The 23,221-nt window shown below is 42.3% G+C and overlaps 1 protein-coding gene across 2 annotated transcripts in view; it reads right to left on the bottom strand.

Moving 5' to 3' along the window:
• Positions 1-22,895, bottom strand: part of bach2b (BTB and CNC homology 1, basic leucine zipper transcription factor 2b) — an 88,582-nt gene extending 65,687 nt beyond the window's left edge. For both annotated transcript variants that reach the window (XM_068342146.1, XM_068342145.1), the window contains exon 1: positions 22,507-22,895. The gene's annotated coding sequence lies outside the window, so the exon portion shown is untranslated. The remainder of the gene's footprint in view (positions 1-22,506) is intronic.
• Positions 22,896-23,221: the final 326 nt, after the last annotated feature.

Below are 23,221 nucleotides of genomic sequence, written 5' to 3'. Positions count from 1 at the left end.
TTTTCAAGAGAAAATATCTGCCATATGAAAACACAACTCCCTGATCCTGTAAAGCTGTTGTGAAAGAAGAGAGGTAATTCAAAACAGAAGATTAGTTTGTTGTTTTGGCGTTAACTTTACTGCAAACGGCACATGGGGCTCCGCTGCCGCTGGCAACAGGGGAACATTGAGCCTGAAAGTAAAGCAACCTGCGCTGGCACTACTCCAAAATCTACTTATTAAAATTAAGTGCAGAGTAATGGGACTGTACTTTCCATCTTAGTCTGACTGACTCATCACTTTGCTCCCCAGCAAACATCTCAACATTGGCATGGCCTTAGACATTGGTGAGGCTACGTTTAATGTGTTCATCAGGCATGATAACCATCAACAGAAACACTCAACACATAAACAGAGTTTTAAAGAAGAACTGTTGAACTCTGACAGGACTGTATCTGCATGCTAACATTAAAATACGACGTATTTCAGTCATGATCCCAGTGGCAGACAAAACTGCTGAGGTTGCTGTTTCTACAGCCACACCACCAGCATGGCAATAACCAAAACAAGTAGAAACCCATCACAAACCATCCCTAACCATGGAGGTTCTGTCTCTACGGAACAATGTTTCTGTTGAATCTGTGTCATCACAAGGTGGACAGCAATACACACAGCGAAACACTACAAAAATGATGTAAGGAGCCGGACAAGTGTGAAATAATAAATGCAATGTTAGTGTCACGCAAATTTATCCGTTTGGTTGTGTGCAATCCTGCTAACCAACCAACCAACCAACCAACCAACCAGCCAACCATTTGTACAAGAGATCAGCCAATAAAAAGCGTTTGCAATGTCCATCAAATATGAAAGTTAGCTGTATTTGCTTTTCATTATGCTACAGTGTTCAGTCGTAGTGGTTTTTTTACTTAATTTGTTTATTTATTGTTTTTAAAGTAAACATTTAATCACAACAAATACTAAGCTATTCAAATGGATAGATCTTTCATTCTTCCAAACTGTATGTAAAGCATGTGGCACCTTCGATAAGACCTGAAACTACAGCAGGACTCGGTCTCCGTGTAACACTCAATACAGGACTGACACGGCATATTCATGGTCTCATGCAGGACTAATGACTCACAACAAACATCTGTCAGAGTAAGTCCAGACATACGAACACAGTCTGAGGAGTTCAAACTGGATCCAGGGATGAGAAGTCTCTTCATTCAGGTTCAAAGGTCAAGCCTGAACTGAAACTTGCCTCTTTTTAGTGTTTTTATCTGTTGTGATGGGTTTGAATACTAAAAAGTCCCTTCTTGTCCAGAGTGTGACAGTGTTCCTGGGAGCTTGCAGGCTCCATGTCCCTCCCCCCACTGGCAAGACCTACAGTGTATTAAAATAAATCCATGCACACTCCCACTCCAAGAGCTCACTGGACATGACCTTATACAAGACTCGTACCAGCACGTTCTTCTGTCTGCTGCCCTGTGAGCAGATTTTAGGTACCCTGCTGCTGCTGGCCTTAAACCCAACCGCCTCATTTAGCCTGCAGCCCCCACGCCCCCCCCTGCCCTGAGTTTCTGTGTACATGATCTCACATGACTCAACAAAACCCCAGGCCTGGGCTGTCTGGAGTGTGATCCCAAGAGGCCAGGAGACGATTGACTTTGTGGAGGGGAACCTGTAGTGATGCCCTTGACTTGGCCCGAATTGCCTCACTAGTCAGATCTGGTGGATTTTGACTAAAAATAAAGACACAAAGAAAACTGTTACAGATGAATGAAGTGTTGCTCCTCCCACTAGCAAAGCTGAAAACATAACGCAGCCATGTTTGCGTCCCGATACCCGACAGGCGAGGGTGGCTTGCGCTGCTCTGAGAGTGCCGGCTTTCACAAATAAACATCTTTTCTGTGTGTCGCAGGGAGAGATTCAGCGAGAGGGGGGTAGAGCAAATACGATGAGCCAAGTGAGCAGGAATTCCTGTGCTTCTCCCCCTTCTATTACCCCACCCCACACACATTCCCCTGCCACATTCATAGCAGCAAAAAGTCTGAGCAAAACAGAGCAGCAGCAAGACTGAAGAGGAGGATCCTAAGCACACAGAGCAGCAGGAGAGCCTCTGGGCTCTTCCCTCAACACGATTAAGCTCGGTTCTGTTCACGTGTTTGACCTCTGATAACAAACAACATCTCATTTAGCAGCTCTTTATTTGTTTTTGACTTTTTAATCCCAATAGGTTCTTATTATGTTTACTAATATGTATATCTACACAGTATATGGTTTTTATGGAGTAGATTTAGAGACTCTAAAATACCAACCCTGCTTTTGGTATTTTCTGTCTGTGTCATTAGCCCCGTTCATATAGCCTGTTCCAGACGGGTCTCCTTATTGCCTCACCATTCTGTCAAAACAGAGCTCCTGAGGTCAGTGAGTTGGTTTCCTGCCTCTGTTTCTAACTCTGTTGCCCCTGAGCCAACAGAGGTAGTCTCAGTAAGAGATGGTGTGGTGAAGAGTTCTGTCAAATCCACATTAGGACATTTACAATGCAGCTAGCAGGGAGTTAGCATTTCTGATCCGACTGCAGGACGTCAGCCTCCTTCATCAAATCATGTTACACTGCTCTTGTTTTGTTTGGTGTCAAAGAAAAAAACATCTCTGCATCACGAACATCTGAAGAGACAAAACAATCCACTGAAGACTGGATAAAAGTCTGGATTTGATGACAGCTAAGCAAATCCAGATATTCTCAGGAGAGCCTTTTGTAGATGGATTTCTGGGTGTTAATCACCGGCTGACATCTGTGATACTGTTTCTAATGCACATTAGACTGATAGAGTTGTATAAAGCCTCAATAACAAATACAGTGATCCCTCGTTCCTCACGGTCAATGCTTTCCAGGAACCACACGCGATTAACGAATTCCGCGATAGAGCGACAAACTATTTATCTTTTGGGGGATTACGGTAATTTAAACGTTTATGAACCCTCTCCATACTGATATTAAACCACCTTCTATCTGTATTACCTTTCCCACACTCTGATAGACTGTTTAAAACACTTTTGTGTCTCATGGAAGTCCGAGACTTACGGAACGTAACGCACTTCTGGATGCCGTCAGCCAATAGAATTTGTGTACGGTATCACGTGACTGCCGACCAAAAATCCGCGATGAGGTGAAGTCGCGAGCGTTGATGTGCGAATTCTTGAGGGCGCACTGTAATATCATACATGTGACATTTAACCTGAGTGCCTTATTATCTCCACCCGTAGCCATTCAGAATAAGTTCTTTTGGATTTGTGGAACTACAAACCGTCACGTGTCTACAGTGACCCGGGCGCTGGCTTCTTTAAATACTCCTGTACTGTGGCTGTATGTGAAGTTTGTAGGTCTGCACGGGAGTTCCAGGCAGTCATCTGGATCCCATCAGAGACCACAAATACAGATGTAGTGAAAGCTCTGGATAGCAGGATGGACCGCCCAGCCTAAATGAATGGGAAGCGCACATGTTCAACCCCTCCAACAGGTCAGCAGCTGAGGCCTCACCTCGCATCACACAGAAGAAGCAGAAGAAGATCAGCTAATGGGGAGAAGTTCCTCCTCGATCCAGCCCCTCACATATATCGTACGTACCGTAAATCTGTCCCCGCAAGACACAGAGACGATACGTGATCCTTACGCCAGAGTCCATCTAAAAATAGACTCCGGCGTAAGGACGGGGCAGTGTTTCATGACTGCTCTGCAACACTTTACACCCCGAGTGGTGAGGTCTCAGCTAAAGCAACGACAGCTATCTTCTACACCAATCATAAAAGCAGCAATAGAATCTGGAGGCCTTACTTCCATTAGGGGTTTCTGTGGCCTGGAACACGAGAGAATCAAACATTCTCACACATGTCGAAGAAAAGAATGTCCTGTTTGGGGATTCAAAGCGCCTCTTGCTATGTGAAGCAGAAATGATTTGCTTTAGAAGACGGAGAAGTCCAGGTTTTTCTTTTTGTTTTGATGTCACTGCACAGAGGTTCATCAACACATTACATCATGAAGGAAGCATTTGTGAGAGAACCTGTGACCTGTTCCATCTGTGGCTTGCAGCACATCAATCAAAGCTCAGTGAGAAAAGAAAGGAATTAGATGGAGAGGAGTCCTGAAAGGCGCTTGTTTCCTTGTAGTTATAGATTCAGAGGGGCCGATGTCTGAATTGGGCTCTTGAGGTGGTCTCTGCTTCTGCTATCTAACATGGAAAATGCCTCAATAAAGAAGGAATTATGCATGACGCAAGGCGCTGGATTGAAAACCCCTGTCTGTCACGTTTTGGAAACATGTTTCCTCATTTTGGAAACAAACAAAATGAGGAAATCCCAAATCAAAAAGGAGAGCATTTCTTCATGCAGTACCGATTGATTCAAAGACATTCCAGACATATAATAGGAATAATTTCTCCCACTCTGTGTCATAAGTGCCTGCAACATGCCTCAGAGTGACAGGAACAATGGTTCCTTTCACTGCCTTCACCAGGAAGGAGATGGGGAGGTGCATCATGGGAAGCAGACAGTTAGACAAGCGTGTACAGTTGAGTGCAGATACTTCAGGGAGGCTTAGCACAAACCCAGGCAACATGCAAGGCACAAGTCATATGGCACAGGAGTGAATTATGTGCTCGAAGTGCTTCTTTGTAAAATGTGACAGAAGCAAACACTCCAAAGAGCCGTCGTTACGAGGTGCGATGTTCGTTGATAAGTAACTGAAGACGAGACAATCAGGGTTGTCTCATCTGTAAGAGGATGGATGGATGGATGGATGGATGGATGGATGGATGGATGGACGGATGGATATAAATTAACCTGATGCCAGACATTTACCTCTAAGGTTTGTCACATATTGGTCCGTGACCCACTACAGCAGAGGAAGCGGGTAATGATGATGAATGATTGAACATTTTGATCAATGAATTATAGCGCGCCCTCGCGCATTTGAGAATCAGCGCTCGCGACTTCACCTCATCGTGGATTTTTGGTCGGCAGTCACGTGATACTGTACGCGCATTCTACTGGCTGACAGAAGTGAACTCCGTTCTGTGAGTCTCGGACTTTTGTGAGACACAAAAATGTCTCTAAACAGTCTATCAGAGTGTGGGAAAAGGTAATACAGATAGAAGGTGGTTTAATATCAGTATGGGGATCTAAATTACTGTAACAGCATTAACCGCTAATACCGAGGGTGCACTGTATACGAGAATGGCGTTTTGTGGCCTAAAACTGCTGACTTTAAAAATAGGGTTGAGTGTAGTTTTTTGAAAATATAATTTGGAGGGTGGAGCTTCTGATCCTTCTCTGATTATCACACAAACACACTAGAGTGATCACACAGGAGGTCGAGGCCTCACAGAAGTCAGAGCCGGTCTCCGGCGCAACACGCTCCACGTGGTCACGGCTTACCCTGACAACCTGCACTCCTACTACAGCAGCTTTACCTCCACTATATACTACACTAAGCCACCAAATCTGGCTATGAGACTAACAGCTCCAGGAAAAAGAATGCCTTTGTGTTCACTGGCAGATTAATAAGAAACGCAGGATTAAAAGTGATGACTTTAAACACACGTGAGAGCTGCCTTTGACAGATCTTTGTGTAGCATGTGGCTTTATGGTTCTAGCTTTCCCTTCAACCAACACAAACTGACTGAGACACACTGGCTGTATTATTAGGAGACAAAGAAAATATGTAGGTTTTAAGAGTAAATCAGTCAAGTTATTAATAGTTAGGAGGTTTATTTAAAGAGTCACACTAGTGCAGGCTGGATTAGTTAGTACTGAATGCAGTAGCCACTATTCATGCACCTGCAAAGGAAGTCAGAGCAGGAAGCTTCAGTTCCTTGACAACACGCTTTAGAAATGTAAACACGCTCTTTGTCAAGAATTCTTTCATTTCAAACCGTGTGAATATTTTTCCAGATGTTTTAAAAGAAGCACCGGTTCTATCTGTGTGTGCGTCTCCAACGTCCTTCCAGTGATCACTTTATTCTAAAAACTCAAAGCAGAATGGAATCGCTGAATTATTTGGTATCAAAGTCATTAGAAAACATTCAAGACAAGAATCTGACTGCAGCAGCATCAGAACGTTTGTTTGTGTGTCGCTGTGATGAATGTTTGCCTCAGCATCACACACTAACCACAACAGGAAAAAAAACACCTTCCTGCCAACAGCAGAGTACGTTATGCCATGTGAAGACAGGAGGTGAAACAGGTACAGAATTAAATCCACACACACACTTATCACACACACTCGTCCTTCATCCTCTGATGCCAACTGATGATCATTTACCCATTTAACACGTTAGTATAAGCCACACAGAGGTCACGACTAGTGGGGGGGGGTCGCTGCAGTGTGAGGACGGACCATCTTGTCATCCACAGTCACACACACACACACACACACACACACAACCAGCCAGTTACTAAATCAGCGAGAAATAGATTACATACACACACACATGCAGAAGGCCGTTATATAATAGAATATAAATCTATTTTCAAACATAATGAAAGACAACAGACTGTGAAAGTCTGAACCAACGGTTTGACACCACAGAATGCAGAAAGAAAATACACAAGAGAGTCCTAAAAACCTCAGGAGGTGGTTTTCTTTTGGTTGTGTTGATCTGTGCTGCTGTTGTGTTTCTGTGAGCATACCAGATGTGTTTCCAGACGAGTTTTATTTACCATCTAACAAAGTAAAAGGAACGAGACATTTCCTCATGATCGCTGTGATATTAACACACCAACGACACAGAGAGCAGTCCACCCCGTCATCAATGAAGCACCAAAATTTATTTAAAAAGACGAATAAATGATCACCGATTTGTACCCACTGAACACCACTTATTTCAAATTTATTACAATTTAATAGAATTAATTAACAATTTATGGGACAATTTGGATATTTTTAAATAACACTTGGTTGGCATTAATCTACAACATTTGTGTGTTTATTTATTTCCTCGCAAGCAACGACAGGAAAGGAGGCTCAGTGTGAAACATGACTGAACACAGCGTTTGTCCATTCAGAAGCGGAAAGCTGCTGCAGGATTACTGACTTAAAATGACAGCCAAGTCAATTCCTCTAATCTGGGATTCCTTTGCTTCTTTGCTTGTTTAAAGAATCAGAAATAAAGAAAAATCAAGATGAATGTATTAAATTAATTTATTTGAAAGCTTTTACCGACAGAAATTGTAAATTTGCATTTATTTGACGTAAAATCTCCACTCAAAATTTATTTTCTAGTGGCTTCAGTTGTTTGTTGTTGTTTTTTTCCTGAGTCACTAAGTTTCCTGCTGAATAGAACCTGAATCAATCTTTTATTAGTTACTGCAGCTATCAAGTCATTTGGATTTCTAAAATGTTATCAAGCACAAATAAGGTGGTGACTGATTCTGAAGAACGAGTGGATCACTAAGTGTTATTTATCAGAAACACTATCAGAAAGCCTGAATGAGCTCCTGTTTTAAAACATGAACTCTTACCAGCATCACGTGGCAGTTTCTGTGTGTGTGTGTGTGTGTGTGTGTGTGTGTGTGTGTGTGTGTGTGTGTGTGTGTGTGTGTGTGTGTGTGTGTGTGTGTGTGTGGGCAAGCTTTCGCTTTCACTTTACAATCAGTTGTGAAATCTTGTGATGTTTTTTTTTTTTGTCATTTCTCTCCTTTAACTTTCCACTAAAGTCAAATGACAACACACACACACACACACACACACACACACACACACACACACACACACACACACACACACACACACACACACACACACACACACACACACACACACACATGCCAATCACTGGTCTTGGAGCACGATGGCAACCAATCCACGTCTTCCCTTCAGACACACTCCTGACATGAAAGGCGCCGTGTTGGTGTGATTCATCTGAACAGTCGGGTCCCACAGCTTTCACTGTTAATCTCTGCCCTCGCCTCTCCATGGCACTTTAACTACAGATCATGCAATGGCGCTGCAACAAAGCCTCCTCTATGCCTTTGTTTATTCATTATTTACTTACAGTGCACAAACCAACAGCACCATCACATCACATCACACCCCCTCAGTGTGTTATTTCAGGTTGTAAACCACAGTTGTGTGAAAAAGAAGCATAGAGCGTGCAGCATTAGTGCCCTGTGTGTCAGGATACATTTACTGAACAATGAGGTAATGCGGTGTTTCCCTTCTTTCCCGGCGGCCGACCTCGCCCTCTGTTCCAGCGGTAAAAAGCTCTTAGCCTGCATCGTCTCCCCCTTCATCAAGACATATAGTCTTCCTCTGCTGACTGCCACTAGTTGATTTTTAAATCTCAAACATATAATAAGACCTGTGTGTTAAACTCACCACTCACCAATTTGTTTTATCGTGGAAACATTAATTAAATAACTTTTCAAGTTGAGATAGATAGATAGATAGATAGATAGATAGATAGATAGATAGATAGATAGATAGATAGATAGATAGATAGATAGATAGATAGATAGATAGATAGATAGATAGATAGATAGTTTAACGTTGAAGGAACTTGACAATTTAATAAATGTCAACTCTTTCTAGTCCATGGTTTGCGTCTTGAATTTTGAGTTTGACCCCCCCCAACCAGCCTGACAGTGTTGCTAGCTGTCAGAAGCGATGGTCTTACATTAAACACTTCAGACTCAGCAAAGCAGCAGACGGCCGCCGTGAGCAGGCTGGCGGGGGGACGAACCATTCTTCTCTGAGTCTGGTACTGAAATGGAAGCTTAAAATACATTTTATTATTTAAAAAAATGCTTTTTATGATTCACTCCTATTGAAACAGAAATGTAAAAGTAAACATTTAGCCACACAAGGCCAAACTGTGGCTGAATAGTTTACTGTAAATAAATAAAACTTTCAGTGGTTTAACTCAAAGCAAAGACCATCGTCATCCTTTGCATAGTCTCACTGACTGCTGAAGATCACAGCTTTTAATTCACTGAAACATAAATTCAGCACAACAATTTGGAAAAGACTAGAAATTACGTACTGTCATATGTAAACGTGTGTCAGTATGACAAATAAAGACTCTGAATCTCTGAAATAAACACCAGCAGCCATTAAACGTGTGTGTGTGGGGTGAGCAATGGAAGTGATGTATAGTCTGACAAGAAAGGAAATGCATTAAATCGTTAAAGAGTAATCAGTGAGTATGTTATTACACTCCCACAGTATGTAATTCTGTTACTACACTGCTGCTATACTGCTACTATACCGCTATACACTGCTACTTCACTGCTGCTGCAATGCTACTAAACTGCTATACACTGCTGCTATAATGCTACTTGAAGGATAATATAATCAAATATATTCTCCTAACATGCTATACTGCTGCTATACTACTACTATACTGCTGCTACACCTCTGCTATACTGCTACTATACTGCTATACACAGCTGCTATACTGCTATACACTGCTGCTATACTGCTGCTACACTGCCTGGGCTCGCGCTAGCCATTCACCACTTCGCCATAGGCGAAGTAAATTCCAGATTGGCTACAAGGTTTTTAGACTGTGTAGCCACAGTGGCGTTCTTATTTTTATGGAAAAAAGGCTAAAACTTATAACTTTTTCGCTCGATATTTCAGCTAGCGAGCGCCGCTAGCGCTGCTACTTCCGCGAGGTTATTTCCACTAGCAAGCGCCGCTAGTGCAGCTACTTCCGCTTGCGAGCGCCGCTAGCGAAAATAGCGCCGCAATTTCCGCAACGCTCCCGATCATTAAATATGCACCATGACCTCCTTTCGTCCAATGAAAAACAAAAATATTGTTTTTTTACAAGCTGAACCTGCGAATTGGTGTAAGACAAGGAGAGGACGATCATTCTAAAGAATCCAGTGTTTTATAGTAGAGTTTGTGTTAAAGTCGTCATTAATAAACAAATGGTGAATGCTGAGAGACTTGTTTGTAGTCTTAGACTTTTGATCTCTATGACCGGCAGGAATAACCAGCGATACATGTAAATATGCTATTGATTTAAAAAAAATAAAAAATAAAATAAACTATGGCATACCAATGGTGTTGGTGGTGGTCAAAGTTGAAACGTCTTCTAGTCTGAGTAAAACTAACGAGTAAACATTGAGTAATATTTTGTATGACTATCTTCACATAGTGAATGGAAGTTTTCAATTGTTGAATCTCACATTCATTCCTGCATAAAGTAGGACAGAAATAAAGAGAGTTCAGCTTGAACTGTTGACTTTAGTGTATTTTTGTAGGTAAACTGAACAGAAGATTTTGCCCTCAGAATGTAGGAAAACAACCCCATTTTCAAAAAAATTTCCCGGGGACCCCCCCCCATGCGACGAGTGTTGGTCGTCCGCCTGTGCGCCACTGTCATGGACACAGAGAGTGGCTTTTTGTGGCTTGCTCACTTCTTTTACACTGAGCCACAGTGGCTTAGTCATACTAGCTCCTATACTGCAAGCCCAGTATACTGCTATACACTGCTGCTACACTGCTACTATACTGCTATACACTGCTACTATACTGCTGCTACATTGCTACTATATTGCTATACACTTCTACTATACTTTATTTATTTATTTATTTATTTTATTTAACCTTTATTTATTTACAAATGCAGCCTGAACAAAGAGCAGAGGCCCTTAGAGGTGTGGGGGTGGGGAGGAAGGCTGAAATAAACACAAAGTTATACATTATACAGAAAATATAAATAAAAATAAATACAATACAAAGAGAACGAGAGCGAGATAGAGATAGAAAGAGATAGAGATAGAGATAGAGAGAGAGAGAGAGAGGTAGAGAGAGAGAGAGAGAGAGAGAGAGAGAGAGAGAGAGAGAGAGAGAGAGAGAGAGAGAGAGAGAGAGAGAGATTCAACAAGTGCAGCTGTCAACTACAATTTTGTGCAGGTTTTGTTTAAAAGCAGTGAGTGATATGGGGACAATGAGTTTGAGGGTGTTTTGAAAAGTGTTCCAATCATTAGTTTGATGAGCTTACTGGACCTAAGATTGAGGGCAGGATGGGAGAGGTGTAGAAGGGAGGAGAGGTAGGGAGGTGTTTTTCCAAGTATGGATTTGTAAATGAGTTGAAACCAGTGGTGGGGCCGTCTGGTGTGGAGGGATGTCCAGTCTACCAGGTTGTACAGGTCACAGTGGTGAGTTCTGAATGAGTTCTACTACACCACTAGAATACTGCTATACACTGCTAGCATACTGCTGCCACACTGCTACTATACTGCTGTACACTGCTACTATACTGCTGCCACACTGCTACTATACTGCTGTACACTGCTACTATATTGCCATACACTGCTAGTACACTCTTACTATAGTGCTACTAAACCGCTAGTAGCTCAGGTTTAAAGTGCATGCTTCACATTTGTGCTGCCCCAGATTCAACCCCTGCGTCTGCAGCCCTAAGGGGGCAGAAGCCAGAGTCAACTGTAGGCACGTCCCAAGTCCTGATCAACGCAGATAAATAGACCAACTACAGGGCTACTACGCTGCTGCTATGCTGTGTAATGTCAATTTGATATTATACTGCTACGATATTGCTACTACAATTCTACTATACTGCTGCTATACTGCCACTACACTGCTACCATGCTGCTAATATAATGATAATAACAATATACAAGTTGATATTATACTATTGATATTATACTCCTACTACACTGATACTATACTGTTACTACACTACTACTACACTTTTACTGCACTGCCACTACACTACTACTATGCTGATACTACACTACTACTACACTGCCACTACACAATGTTGCAGCCAGGTATGAAATCTGCCAGGAAGATGAAGGCAGACTAGAGAAACCAATCAGATTGACAGGTTGTCACCATTTTTAACATGTCTCCATTACAGATGGAATGAATAAATAAACATGTTTTCCTTTTGATGTACTGTGCAGATCGCAGTTCCTCCTCTGGGGAAAACAGAAGAGCTATTTGTTGTGTTTGAGATTGTGGCTCCAGTAATAAGACCATTTATTGGTCAATGCGTAAAAGGTATATCAACTCCAAAGCCTGTTCTCTGACTACAGACAGTCCTATTTTTGATAATATAATAATAATGATGATACCAATAACAATAAAGAACCAGTCAGGACTGAGATAACCAACATATTGTGTACAGAAACAGAAATACACCAAATTCTTACAAATGATGGATACATAAAAACTTTGAATCAGCATCTTACGTCAGAGGGTGGATCAGGTACACAGGCGCAGCTGTGTTGTTTTAACAGCCAACCCTACGGAGATCTTGTGACTCAGTATCAACAGTGGAGCAAGCACATTTCTACATTGCTGGCTTCTGGCCATCTGTCGTTAATGATGGCTGACGTGAGCGCTGCAGGTACAGGAGTCTGATGCCTCTCTGCAGGCTGCAGGGGTACACCGGTGGAGCCAACTGCTGCTCGCAGGATGACGTGGGTCATTTAGGATCATACGTCCACACTGCTTACTCACTGCAATCCAACTAACTGTGTGGGTTTTTCTGTCAGATCTGACCTTTCATGGATGTTACACTATTCCACTGTTCAGCAGCTTTCATTACCTCGTAGCGTAGAGATGATGGCTATCTGCTTCCGTCTGATGCATATAAAACTGATGTTTTTAGGTCATTTCCTCTAGTTACTTGCTGTCAGGCTGACCTGGTGCTAAAATGATCTATAAGTCTAATCTTCTTCTCACTTTCGGCTTCCTTTTTTATTGTTTTTCGACAAACAAGCAATAAAAAAGGAAGGGTGAAAATTAAAAAAAAAAAACACACATAAAAACATACAATACTGTGACATACAGTGCCATTAAAATGTTTTGTTCTGGATGATTTAATCGTGATGCTGCAGCTCTGAACTGCATCACACTGGTGGATTTGAACAGAATCATGGTTGAAACATTTGGTATTGTTGTGCTTATTTCTATTAATACTGTATCCATCTGCTGTGGACCTTCTCCTCCAAACCCACCAGTACCACCCCTCATCTATCCATTGGCTGGGGTCCTGCTGCCTTTCTTCCTCCGTGCCACCATACAGTCATCCATGCAGCTGTAATTGTGCTTTGAATTAACCAACTACATGATGGGGAACATGTATTGAAAACAACAACCTAGGAGTTGGTGAACGCAGCCTGACTTTCTCGTCCCCAATTCAGCGCCGGCATCAAATGGTCCAACTATAACCATAACGACACTGACTCTATCTGGCCTATCTGACACTCTCTCTCTCTCTCTCTCTCTCTCTCTGATCCTGTCCTTATCTTCCTTTTATTTCTTTTCCACCCAACTGGTCAAGGCGGATGGCCGCCCAAAAGACTCTTGGTCCTGTCCAGAGTTTCTTCCTCAATGAGGGAGTTTTTCCCCGTCACTGTCGCTTATGCTTGCTCTGGAGGGTTTTTCTGTCTTAAAGCGCTTTGAAATGTCTGTTGCCATGATTAAGCGCTATATAAATAAAACTTGATAGATTGATATGTGAAATGACCAAAAAAGAATGGAATGTAACAAAACCATCAGACCTGGATTCTAGAGTGACTCAACTGTTTCATGCATGTCGAGTAATAGCCTTGTGTTTCCATTGGTTCATTCATTTGATATTACATGATGGAGTCTGATAAGGATCCCCATACAAATTAGTAATGTCCCCCCTGACAGTAAGGAATGTAAACCTGTAAGTATCCCAACACGTACATTTCATGTTTCACATTCCATCTATGTATAGAACCACAGGAAAAACCACTGGGTAAACATAAAGTAAAGGCTTTTTAGGGTTGTTTCTTGCTGTTTTTTCTGGGGGGTCACAGGAATCCACAGACAGGATCTCCACCTATGGCTGCCTGCTGTGAAATGGCAAGAAGCCACCACCAGCAAATCCTGCTGATCTGGTGAGCTTACTGGTTTACAGTACAGCGGGGGGGGGGGGGAGCTGGTGCAGGAAGTGGGCATGACACTGCAATGTCACGCCCACAAACCGCTCCCAACCACCTGTGCTGGTCTCACAGGATGCCCCCCCCCCTCCTCAACAATCTTCAACGCTCACATACACTCCTCCGCAGCTGCAACTTCTTACCAAACCACAGACTGTTGGCACCTCACTGCTTCACCGTCAAACGAGATATTAGTGGATTTACTGTGAGTTGCCTCAAAAGGTATGCAGTACTAGTACTACTACTAATAAAAATAATAATAAAGCTGTATTTGTACAGTATATTTCAAGACACTCAAGGTAATTAAAATTTAAAACATAAAGCTCAGTGGGGAGATTATGATGGACCAAAGGCGTCAAAAACCTTCTGAGAACAGGTTTTTGAAGAGATTTAAAAAGCATCTAAAGACATTACAAATTTTGAGTCCAGAGGCCTGGGACTGCCACATCCTGAGCCCTGACTGAGGACCACAGGTTTTGTGATGAGGGGTATGATTGGAGCAGGTTCCTCACAGACTGGGGGGCAAGGGCAGTAGTCTAGTAGAGACGTGATTGAAGAGTAGAAGATGGCTTGTGCAACGGAGTCAGACAGCGATGGCATCTGGAGTATATGGCTATGTTTGAGGTAACAGAGGACAGGTTTTGTGATAGGTTTGATGTGGAATTGGAAAGAGAACTTTGAATACAGAAAAGCAAAGTTCCCAACATCTATGGAGGACGTATGACGCAGCCCATCAACAGCCATAATCAGTGTCTTGGGGGCAATATCCATGAGTTCAGTTTTGCTGCTGTTGATACCAGAGAAAATGTTTTTGAATCCATTATATGACCGCTGTTTCAGGAAAGATCTTTATATAGTATAGTTTGAGGAGTTATACACATAAATTAGTACTAACAGTTTTTCTCAGCAGACGTTTTGACGTGACATATATTCTGGTAAACACAGATGTGTTGAGTCATTAAGTTTCCCTTCCGTTCAGGTCACAGGTAGACTCAAGGGACGGACTCGCTGCACTAAATGGAACATAACCGGAGTTTATTCATTAATCAAGCCAATTTAGCTGCTATTGAATGCCAATATGGTGGTCAAGACGGTCATTCTTACCCCCCCCTTCCCCCTTCATCAAAGCTAATAGCTCAAATAAGCCCAGATGAGGAATCTGGTCATTTTTTAGGTACCCTTCACTGTGCCTGAGAGAGCATCACTACTTTTACCCATTAACCCAGAGGCCGGACAGGGGGCAGGGGATAACTAAGTGGTCTTGGCAGGAGACACCCAGCCCTCCAGCACTGCCTTCATTCAAACACTGCTTTAGCATTCAAGTCAGTGGTTCAAGAGCTACTTTCATTCAGACGTATTGAAAACCCAGTGAATTACAGTTCTACTGAAGCTAATTGTGTTTATACTGTTCCCCTTTGGTGCGGAAGTCGTTTCTCCTTCCTGCTTGTTTCACTGCACCGCGCTGCAGGTGTCGACTGATCATTTCAGAACTTGTCCCTAAAAGGAATTGAATCAATTCCGAGAATGCTTTCATTTGAAACTTAGACGAAAATTATTCAATTCTGGACAGATTGGATTTTTGTGATCACACAACCTATGTGTCGTGTCACTAAGAAGGCTAATCAAGACTGAAAACTGAATCTCATTGTGGTCATGTGACCATAGGCCAGACTGTTCTCTCACCTGGATGCACTGACAGGTAACACATTGCATCAGTGGTGCCTCTTGATTTATAATCAATCTGTATTCACTGGTTACACGTGATTTAACAGCGGATTGATGCAGTTTATCTGAAATAATTCAGCAAGAGGCACAAAACTGATGACTGCACCAACGCTGGAAAGTTTTCTCTGCTGCGGTGGGCACTTTAGTGTCAACGAACTGAACTCAAGGCTTCACCTCAAACTGCAGAGGAAGGAGCATGTCGTCTACCTCTGTCAAAACATGCAAAAACACATTGTAATATTATTTACGTAGATGGATAAACCTTTGTGAAAAAAGAAGTAAACTAAGGTAAAAAGAATGAAACTAAAATAGATTTTTCTTCTGCTTTCATTGGTGAAGTTTTCAGGCTTGTTTCTGGTTTTTATTTTAGCCTTATTTGTTTTCTTCTAATTATTTTTCTCTTTTCTATTTCCTCAATGTATTTTGTTTTTATTCTTGTGCATCTGTGATATGGCTTTTTTACCTTTATAGACTAAATGGAGCCTCATCTTGCTACATGTTCTTCCCCATACATGCAGGAACACTAACCTTTACAGAATGTTTGCTTGCCTCTATATTTATTGGTCACTATAATACACATTTGGTAGAGAAACCAGTGAATTTGATTCCGGTTGATAGTATCTAAAAAGCTTTATAAACTAATATATTCATCTATTCCTATTATTTTTATTAAAAAATATCTAGATTCACATTATTAACTTCTGCAAAATACATTGAACTAGACTATTGGACAGCGTTTGTGAAGGTGAGCACTCTCTGACAATTGTTTATTGTATGTTCTGTTTTATGTAACATTATTTATATTGATAACCTAAATCTGACTTCACTCATTAAAATCTCCTCCGGCGTTAAATAAAACCTTTCCAAAGTGTGTCCGACAAGGAATTTGCTAAAAAATAAATAAATAAAAAATCACATTCCCTTAATAGAACCTTTTTCCTGTAGCTCATTTAAAATTGCAGACTACATACGAATCAGTAAATATTTAATGTCACCGTAAAAACTGTTCTAAGTATATGTGTACCTTTTCTGACCTAACCTGGATCTGGACTGTGACCAATGAGCATTACTGGACAAACTACACATACTCCTCCTCTTCCTCTTCGTCCTCCTCAGTTATAATATTTTCTGCACTATAAGGCACACCTAAAAGTCTTTAATTTTATCAATTTATTATATTCCAATGTGCCTTATATACAGTAGGAAAAAAGTTTTTTTTTAAAGAAGTTTTAAAGTAAAGGCTCTGTGATTATTTTACAGGATTTTCTGAACTATATGGCGCACTGGATTATAAGGCGCATCTGATTATAACGCGCCCCTTCAATGAATGGCCTATTTTAAAAAACTTTTTTCATATATAAGGCGCACTGGATTATAAGACTCACTGGGGTTTTTTTTTTGAGGAATTGAAAGGATTTGAGGTGCGCCTTATAGTGCGGAAAATACTGTAATTATTGTTGCCCCCAAAACACACCTATAAATACACGCCTTCCTCATCTTGAATCTGACTTTGCACACAAACAAATCATTTCATTCTGCATTGGATCAGAAAAAGTGACTTTGACATGTCCTGAGTTAAAAGATAGAGTTTGGGTCATATATTGGTACCAAAAACCAACGTTATCATTTAACAGGTTTTCACTGGGAATTAATTGATTATTGATGATCTCAAACATCCCTATAAAGAAGAGCATAACGGATGGAAGGACATGAATGACGTGTACCGTGATTCTACACGTGTGGCTTATCTCTGGTCAGTGATCGCGTCGACAAAGACACGATCGCTGACAGACGGGAGGGACGTGAACTTGTCATGAGTGTGTGCTCAGTGTTCCCAGGAGAACATCAGAGGAGCTACAGACACCAGAGGAGGCCTGACCCTGGAGACGCTCCTGTTTACCCAGCTCCACCTTCACAGCAAACTGTTCTTATTTTGATGCGGTGCACATTATCATTTATTTGGGGGTATCAGTGGAGAGGGGGGGCTCTGGGGACCACACAGACAACACTGACGACTATGAAGAACCTCAGCTACCCTGACAAAACATGCATTTATGGAGGAGCTGGCCCAGCTCAATGCTGTGATAATTGCCCCACTGCTGTTCCTGAGGTGAATATCTGCACACAGCCAAAGCTGTTGATCCGAGGCTTCAGCCGCCATTTCCCCAACGGGCTGAGTGGGGAGGAAAACACACACACATCACACACATTCTTCACTGTAATGGAGCAAAGACCACACAGGCCAAACCTACAACAGAAAAGCTTCCTGGAAGCACGTACACACGTACACACGTGTTTATTACAGGTCTGATGGATGCTCAAAAACACACGCTGATGCTTCACAGCTATTTTTATCAAGCTAGACGTCCCAATGGAGCGGTCCAAGCAATGACAGAAGGAATACCAGGTACAGAGGACGAGAATACAAGTACGAGAATAGAAATAATTTCAGTCGTGAAATGAATTCTGGGAATGAAAAGAAATTTCAGAATTTAAAGACTGAATATCAAGAACAGAATCAGATATTTGTGGATTTACGTCAGGTAAATTCTCACAATCAAAAATGTCAAAACAGAAATTAAAGCATGGTGTACTGGCCCCATGAACTCCTCAATGGAAAGAAAACAATGGTAATTTATCATATCCAATAGTTTATGTGACTCTACAGATGATAAAACTACTAGTGAATCACACTAAGCAGGACTTCCAAACCTCTGTTACCTCACATTATTCAGTGTCCAGCAGTGGAAGTTAATTTTTTTTGTATACTGTGAGAGACTGTTTTGGTCATTGGACACATTTTCTTCTTGAAATTCGAAATAAATAAGAGGAATTGTGATTTATGAAAAAACGTTGAAATTTACGTTAGAGTAATATCATGTATTACATTTAAAAACTTTATCTGTAAATTTAAATCTAAGATCATCAGCTGACAAGTTTTGAAAAACTTTACATATTCTACAAATTTTTAAAAAAGGATTTGTTTTTAATTATTTTATCTGCAAGATCTTTGCAAATTTGGGAAAAAATATGATTAAAATAATTTCGTGTCAACAGCAGTCAAAGTGATTGTGATGAGTGTGTAACGATGACATTTCTTTAAATTATTCGAGGAATCACAAATTAAAATAAAAATCATAAATCAATTTGAAATTTATTATGGAATTGTTAAAATTATTCATTATACAAAAGAATGCTAAACATCATTATAATCTAAAAATTAAAACAATCTAATAGCTGCTATTGATCGCAGACTCTCTTCTCATGAGCAGAATCTTTAGTTTTGCTTTACAGTATTTCTGTCATCTGACATTTATTCTGTTCCGTCCTCCTAAACAAGATGCTGAAATAATTATTACAAAAACCATGAAAATTCTGAACTGACTTTCAGAATTCTAAGATTTAGGTGATTAAAAATTGGAAGAAAATTGTAGAATCCCAAATTATTCATACCTGGATTAAAAAATAATAATTAAAAGGTTGTTGACATTCAGTTAAAGCAGTATCAGGGGAACAAATGTAGTATTTAAACTTCAGAAATATAAATTCTTCTTCAAATGTGAGAACGGATTTTGGTCCTTTACTTATTGTTTCCAATTCTTTAATACGAAATATTTTATTCAAATGGTCCAAACCAGTGGTCTCCAGTGGGTGACACAGGGTGGGCTACTAGAGCACATGAACCTACAGTTCATAGGGAGGGTGGCTCTCTAACCCTATCCCTAACCCTAACCCTAACAAACAAAAAGCAATAAAACCCCCACCACAACAAATCAAAACCAGAGAATCAGAAAAGAGCCTGTGGTGTTTTGGGTTCTCTAGCTTCTTGGCGGGGGCCTCACGTCAAGCTCTGACTCTGCAACCCTAGCCTGATTGATGCTGGTCTGGCAGGATAATGCAATCTGATTTCACATAGTGAGCGACGGATCACTGCTGCGAACGAGGCACAAGAATAGTGAGCAGAGAGGAGGGATCACCAAGGAGAGGCGGCGGTGGAAACAATGGGTGCTGGTGTAACGTGGAGGATCTGCTCCATCTCTGCCTCACGCTGGCAGCTGCCCAGTCAAACATGCCTTTGTGCTGACGTGGGAGAAGCTCTGGGAACATGTTTTCTTCTTTTTTCCTTGGCCACGACGCTGGCTCGGGACGTTGAGAGGAGCTGGTGGTGGTGGTGGTGGGGGGGTTAAATATCCTCAGTGATGCAAACGATCCTTTAATGATGCAGAAAGAATCTATCTCAGTGAGAGGGATTTGAAGCTTTGTGGAGAATCTGCTTTTCCTGCCACGTTCCTACGCCGATCAGAAACGATGCCTTTTTTTTTTTTTTTTAGCACCTTCAGGGGCTGCTGGGATCCATCCCATCATACTCCAGCTGTAATTTCATGAATCATTAACCCATAAGTGCTTGGTTACTTTTCAACACAATCGGCTTCATTTAGATTTTAATTAGCTTGGTAGGAATTCAGCAACATAAGGCCTGATCATAATGAGCCGAGAGGAAGGATGGAGCCACCAGCTCAGGATGTAGCAGGACTAGCAGGGAGGCAAGGGGGGGGGGGTCACACAATGGGACCCCACTGCCATGTTTTGGGGCTGACTGATGGACTCATGATGTCAGCCCCCCTCCCCACCCCCCAGAATCAGCCAATCAGCTCTGTGCTAAATCATGACCACACTGCAGCGTTCATGTTTTTACAGTGTGACAACCTGACTGGACACCAGCAAAATTGAACAACATCAAAAATAGTTCAATTAAAATATAAATAGAGTGTATGTCACAAAACACAATACAGAAAATTAGATCAATAACTTCTGACACTCGATCACTGATTAAACCGATTAGAACGCCATGAAAAGAAAAACTGTTCATTCTGTATTTGCACCAGTGTGTGCTTTTTTTTTAATCGTTATTGTTCTGCAGAGATTTGTGTTTCAAGACCAAAAACGGCGTTTTGCAATTCCATTTCTGACTTTTTCTACTCACGGACAAAGAAATCCATATCATCTGATATTTTGGATGACAGTAACAGATCGGATGAAGAGGCATTTAAGCCTGACTGAGTCACTCTGGGGTTTTGGACACCCCTCCTACTCCCTCCCCCACCCCCCTCACAATAAGCAGGGGATTGCCGTGCATGGGAAAAGAAAAAGCAGGGGGGGGGGCTACTGTACAGAACAAAAGACTCAGTGCGTAAAACTGCGCATGAGCTGCCGCCATGCACGTGTGGTAACAGCAGCGTCAGTGAAGTGTGTGTTTCCACAGCGGCTCCATTTAAAACCAGATCACCCCCACACACCCACACATCCACACACACACACACCCACACACACGCACACACCTCCCGCAACGGTGCCACAAAAATCACCATCGGCGACATCCACAATAAAAGATTAAAAATGCGACAGGTCATGTGAGAAGTAGATGATGCTGATGATGGTGATGATGGTGATGATGATGGTGATGGTGATGATGATGGTGATGATGATGGAGGGTGATGTCGCGAGCCCCCCTCGGTGCCATCATCGCGTTGCATCAGCACAAACAAAGAGGCTGCGGATGTCACCGCTCCTCAAAATGCTGTATCACCGCATTAATGGCCGGGATCGCGCTCTGCGTTCAGACGCAACACAAACCCGCGATGATCGAATCATCGGAACCACAATTAAACACGTTCATTAAGCCTGGACACGTGATTCTGACTCGACTGATTTATTAGCATTTAAAAACTCCATTAAAAAAAAGCACAGATGACGTTTCAAACGTGTCCGTTTACACAAACAGCGCGTCCCACTAAACTGGTTTTTAATGTAAAATGATGCTTTATAGTAATCCTCCTTTATCCTCCTCATTGCATCCCAGCATACACTGCAATTCACCAGTGACACCCACATAATAAGACTAACAGCCTGACTAAGCCGCTGCTGCAGCGCGCATTCACATGACAATGCCGGACGGACCGCGCGTAAAAGGCGCAGTTGTTGTGAAACCACTTCACTGCTTTTTATTATGTCAGATTTTCATCTAAAGGGTTAATGTTAAGGAAATATAGGTTTGAAACGACGCGCGAGTGAAATGATTCTATTGGCTGTCGGGGTAAAAAAAAATAAAAAACCAAAGCTCGCCCTTACACAGCAAATATTCAGAGATGTATTCAAATGTGGTTTAGTGACGAGATGGGATCATTTCAGAATGAGAGATAATAATAATGATAATAATAACAACAACAATAATAATAATAATAATGATAATAACAACAACAAAAACAACAACTGTAGTGGCTGAGGGAGGTGTTTCGGCCCATGTGACAGCTCCTTCCTCTTTATGGTGCATTTTGCTCCAAACGCGGACGCACGACTGACCCGCCTGAAGGACCAGCACCGCGTCCCCAACTCAGAACGGGAGCGCGTTTTGACTCAAAACAGGACGTGGTTCAGTCTCATGTGTGAACCCACACACACACACACACACACAGACACACACACACACACACACACACACACACACACACACACCCTTCAACACTCTCACCATACTAGCGCGGTTTCACATCCATGCGTGTTTGTGGAGAGTGTTTTTTTTTCTTCTTTTCTTCTTCCTCTGCTGGATCTATCGCCATTTACACAAACACACACACACACACACACACACACACACACACACAAGTTCGGGACTCGGTCAGGAGAGCATCAACAATCGGCGCAGACACACACACACACACCGCTCACGCACACACACACACACACACACCGCTCACGCACACACACACACACACACACACACACACACACCGCTCACGCACACACACACATACACACACACACACACCGCTCACACACACGCTTCCAGCTCACCTTGTACTTTCTCTCGTTCGTGTTCCAGCCCGTTGTCCGTTCCCACCTGAGTTCTCTCACATGATGACTCTTTGTCGTTTCCTCGGAGCCTCCGGGCTGCGGAGCGGTTTCCTCCTACCGGAGCCACGGACTCGGGTGTTTTCTCCCGTACAGGAACAACAACCGTGTGTGTGTGTGTGTGTGTGTGTGTGTGTGTGTGTGTGTGTGAGTGTGTGTAGAGCTGCGCGCGTGTCTGTGTGCGTGGCGGTCCCGCGCGGCGTGCCGCTCCGTCTCCGCTGTTTGCTACACTCGACTGGAACGCCTCCTCTCAGTCGCTACATTGTTGACATTCGGCCGCTGACGTCACTCTATCCCCCTCATTCACAACCTCGCCAGCGCGAGGCGCTTTGCGTTGCAGAAGGCGGGAAGCGCGAGCGCACTCACTCGATTCTGCGCAGCGGACTTTGATGAATCGCACTACCGTCCGGCTGCTTAAACCCCTCCCCCCGGCGGCCAAGCCCCCCCCGTTCCCTCCCCCTCCGCGTACACAGCGGGACTATGACGGTGAAAGATGACACAAGGTGTTTTTCACCACATCAAGACGTGAAAATACGTTTAATATTTTGCTTTTTTTTTTTTTTTTTACATTGACACCGCCCCCAAAAAGGTTGCCATCTAAATCCAAATCCGAATAAAAAATAATCTGAAATTGTAAAAAAAAAAAAAAAAAAAAAAA

Source organism: Antennarius striatus, chromosome 19, assembly GCF_040054535.1.
Source record: "Antennarius striatus isolate MH-2024 chromosome 19, ASM4005453v1, whole genome shotgun sequence".
In the NCBI taxonomy this organism is placed as follows: domain Eukaryota; kingdom Metazoa; phylum Chordata; class Actinopteri; order Lophiiformes; family Antennariidae; genus Antennarius; species Antennarius striatus.
Note: the sequence above shows the minus strand (reverse complement) of the source record. Positions and strands in the feature narration are given on the sequence as shown.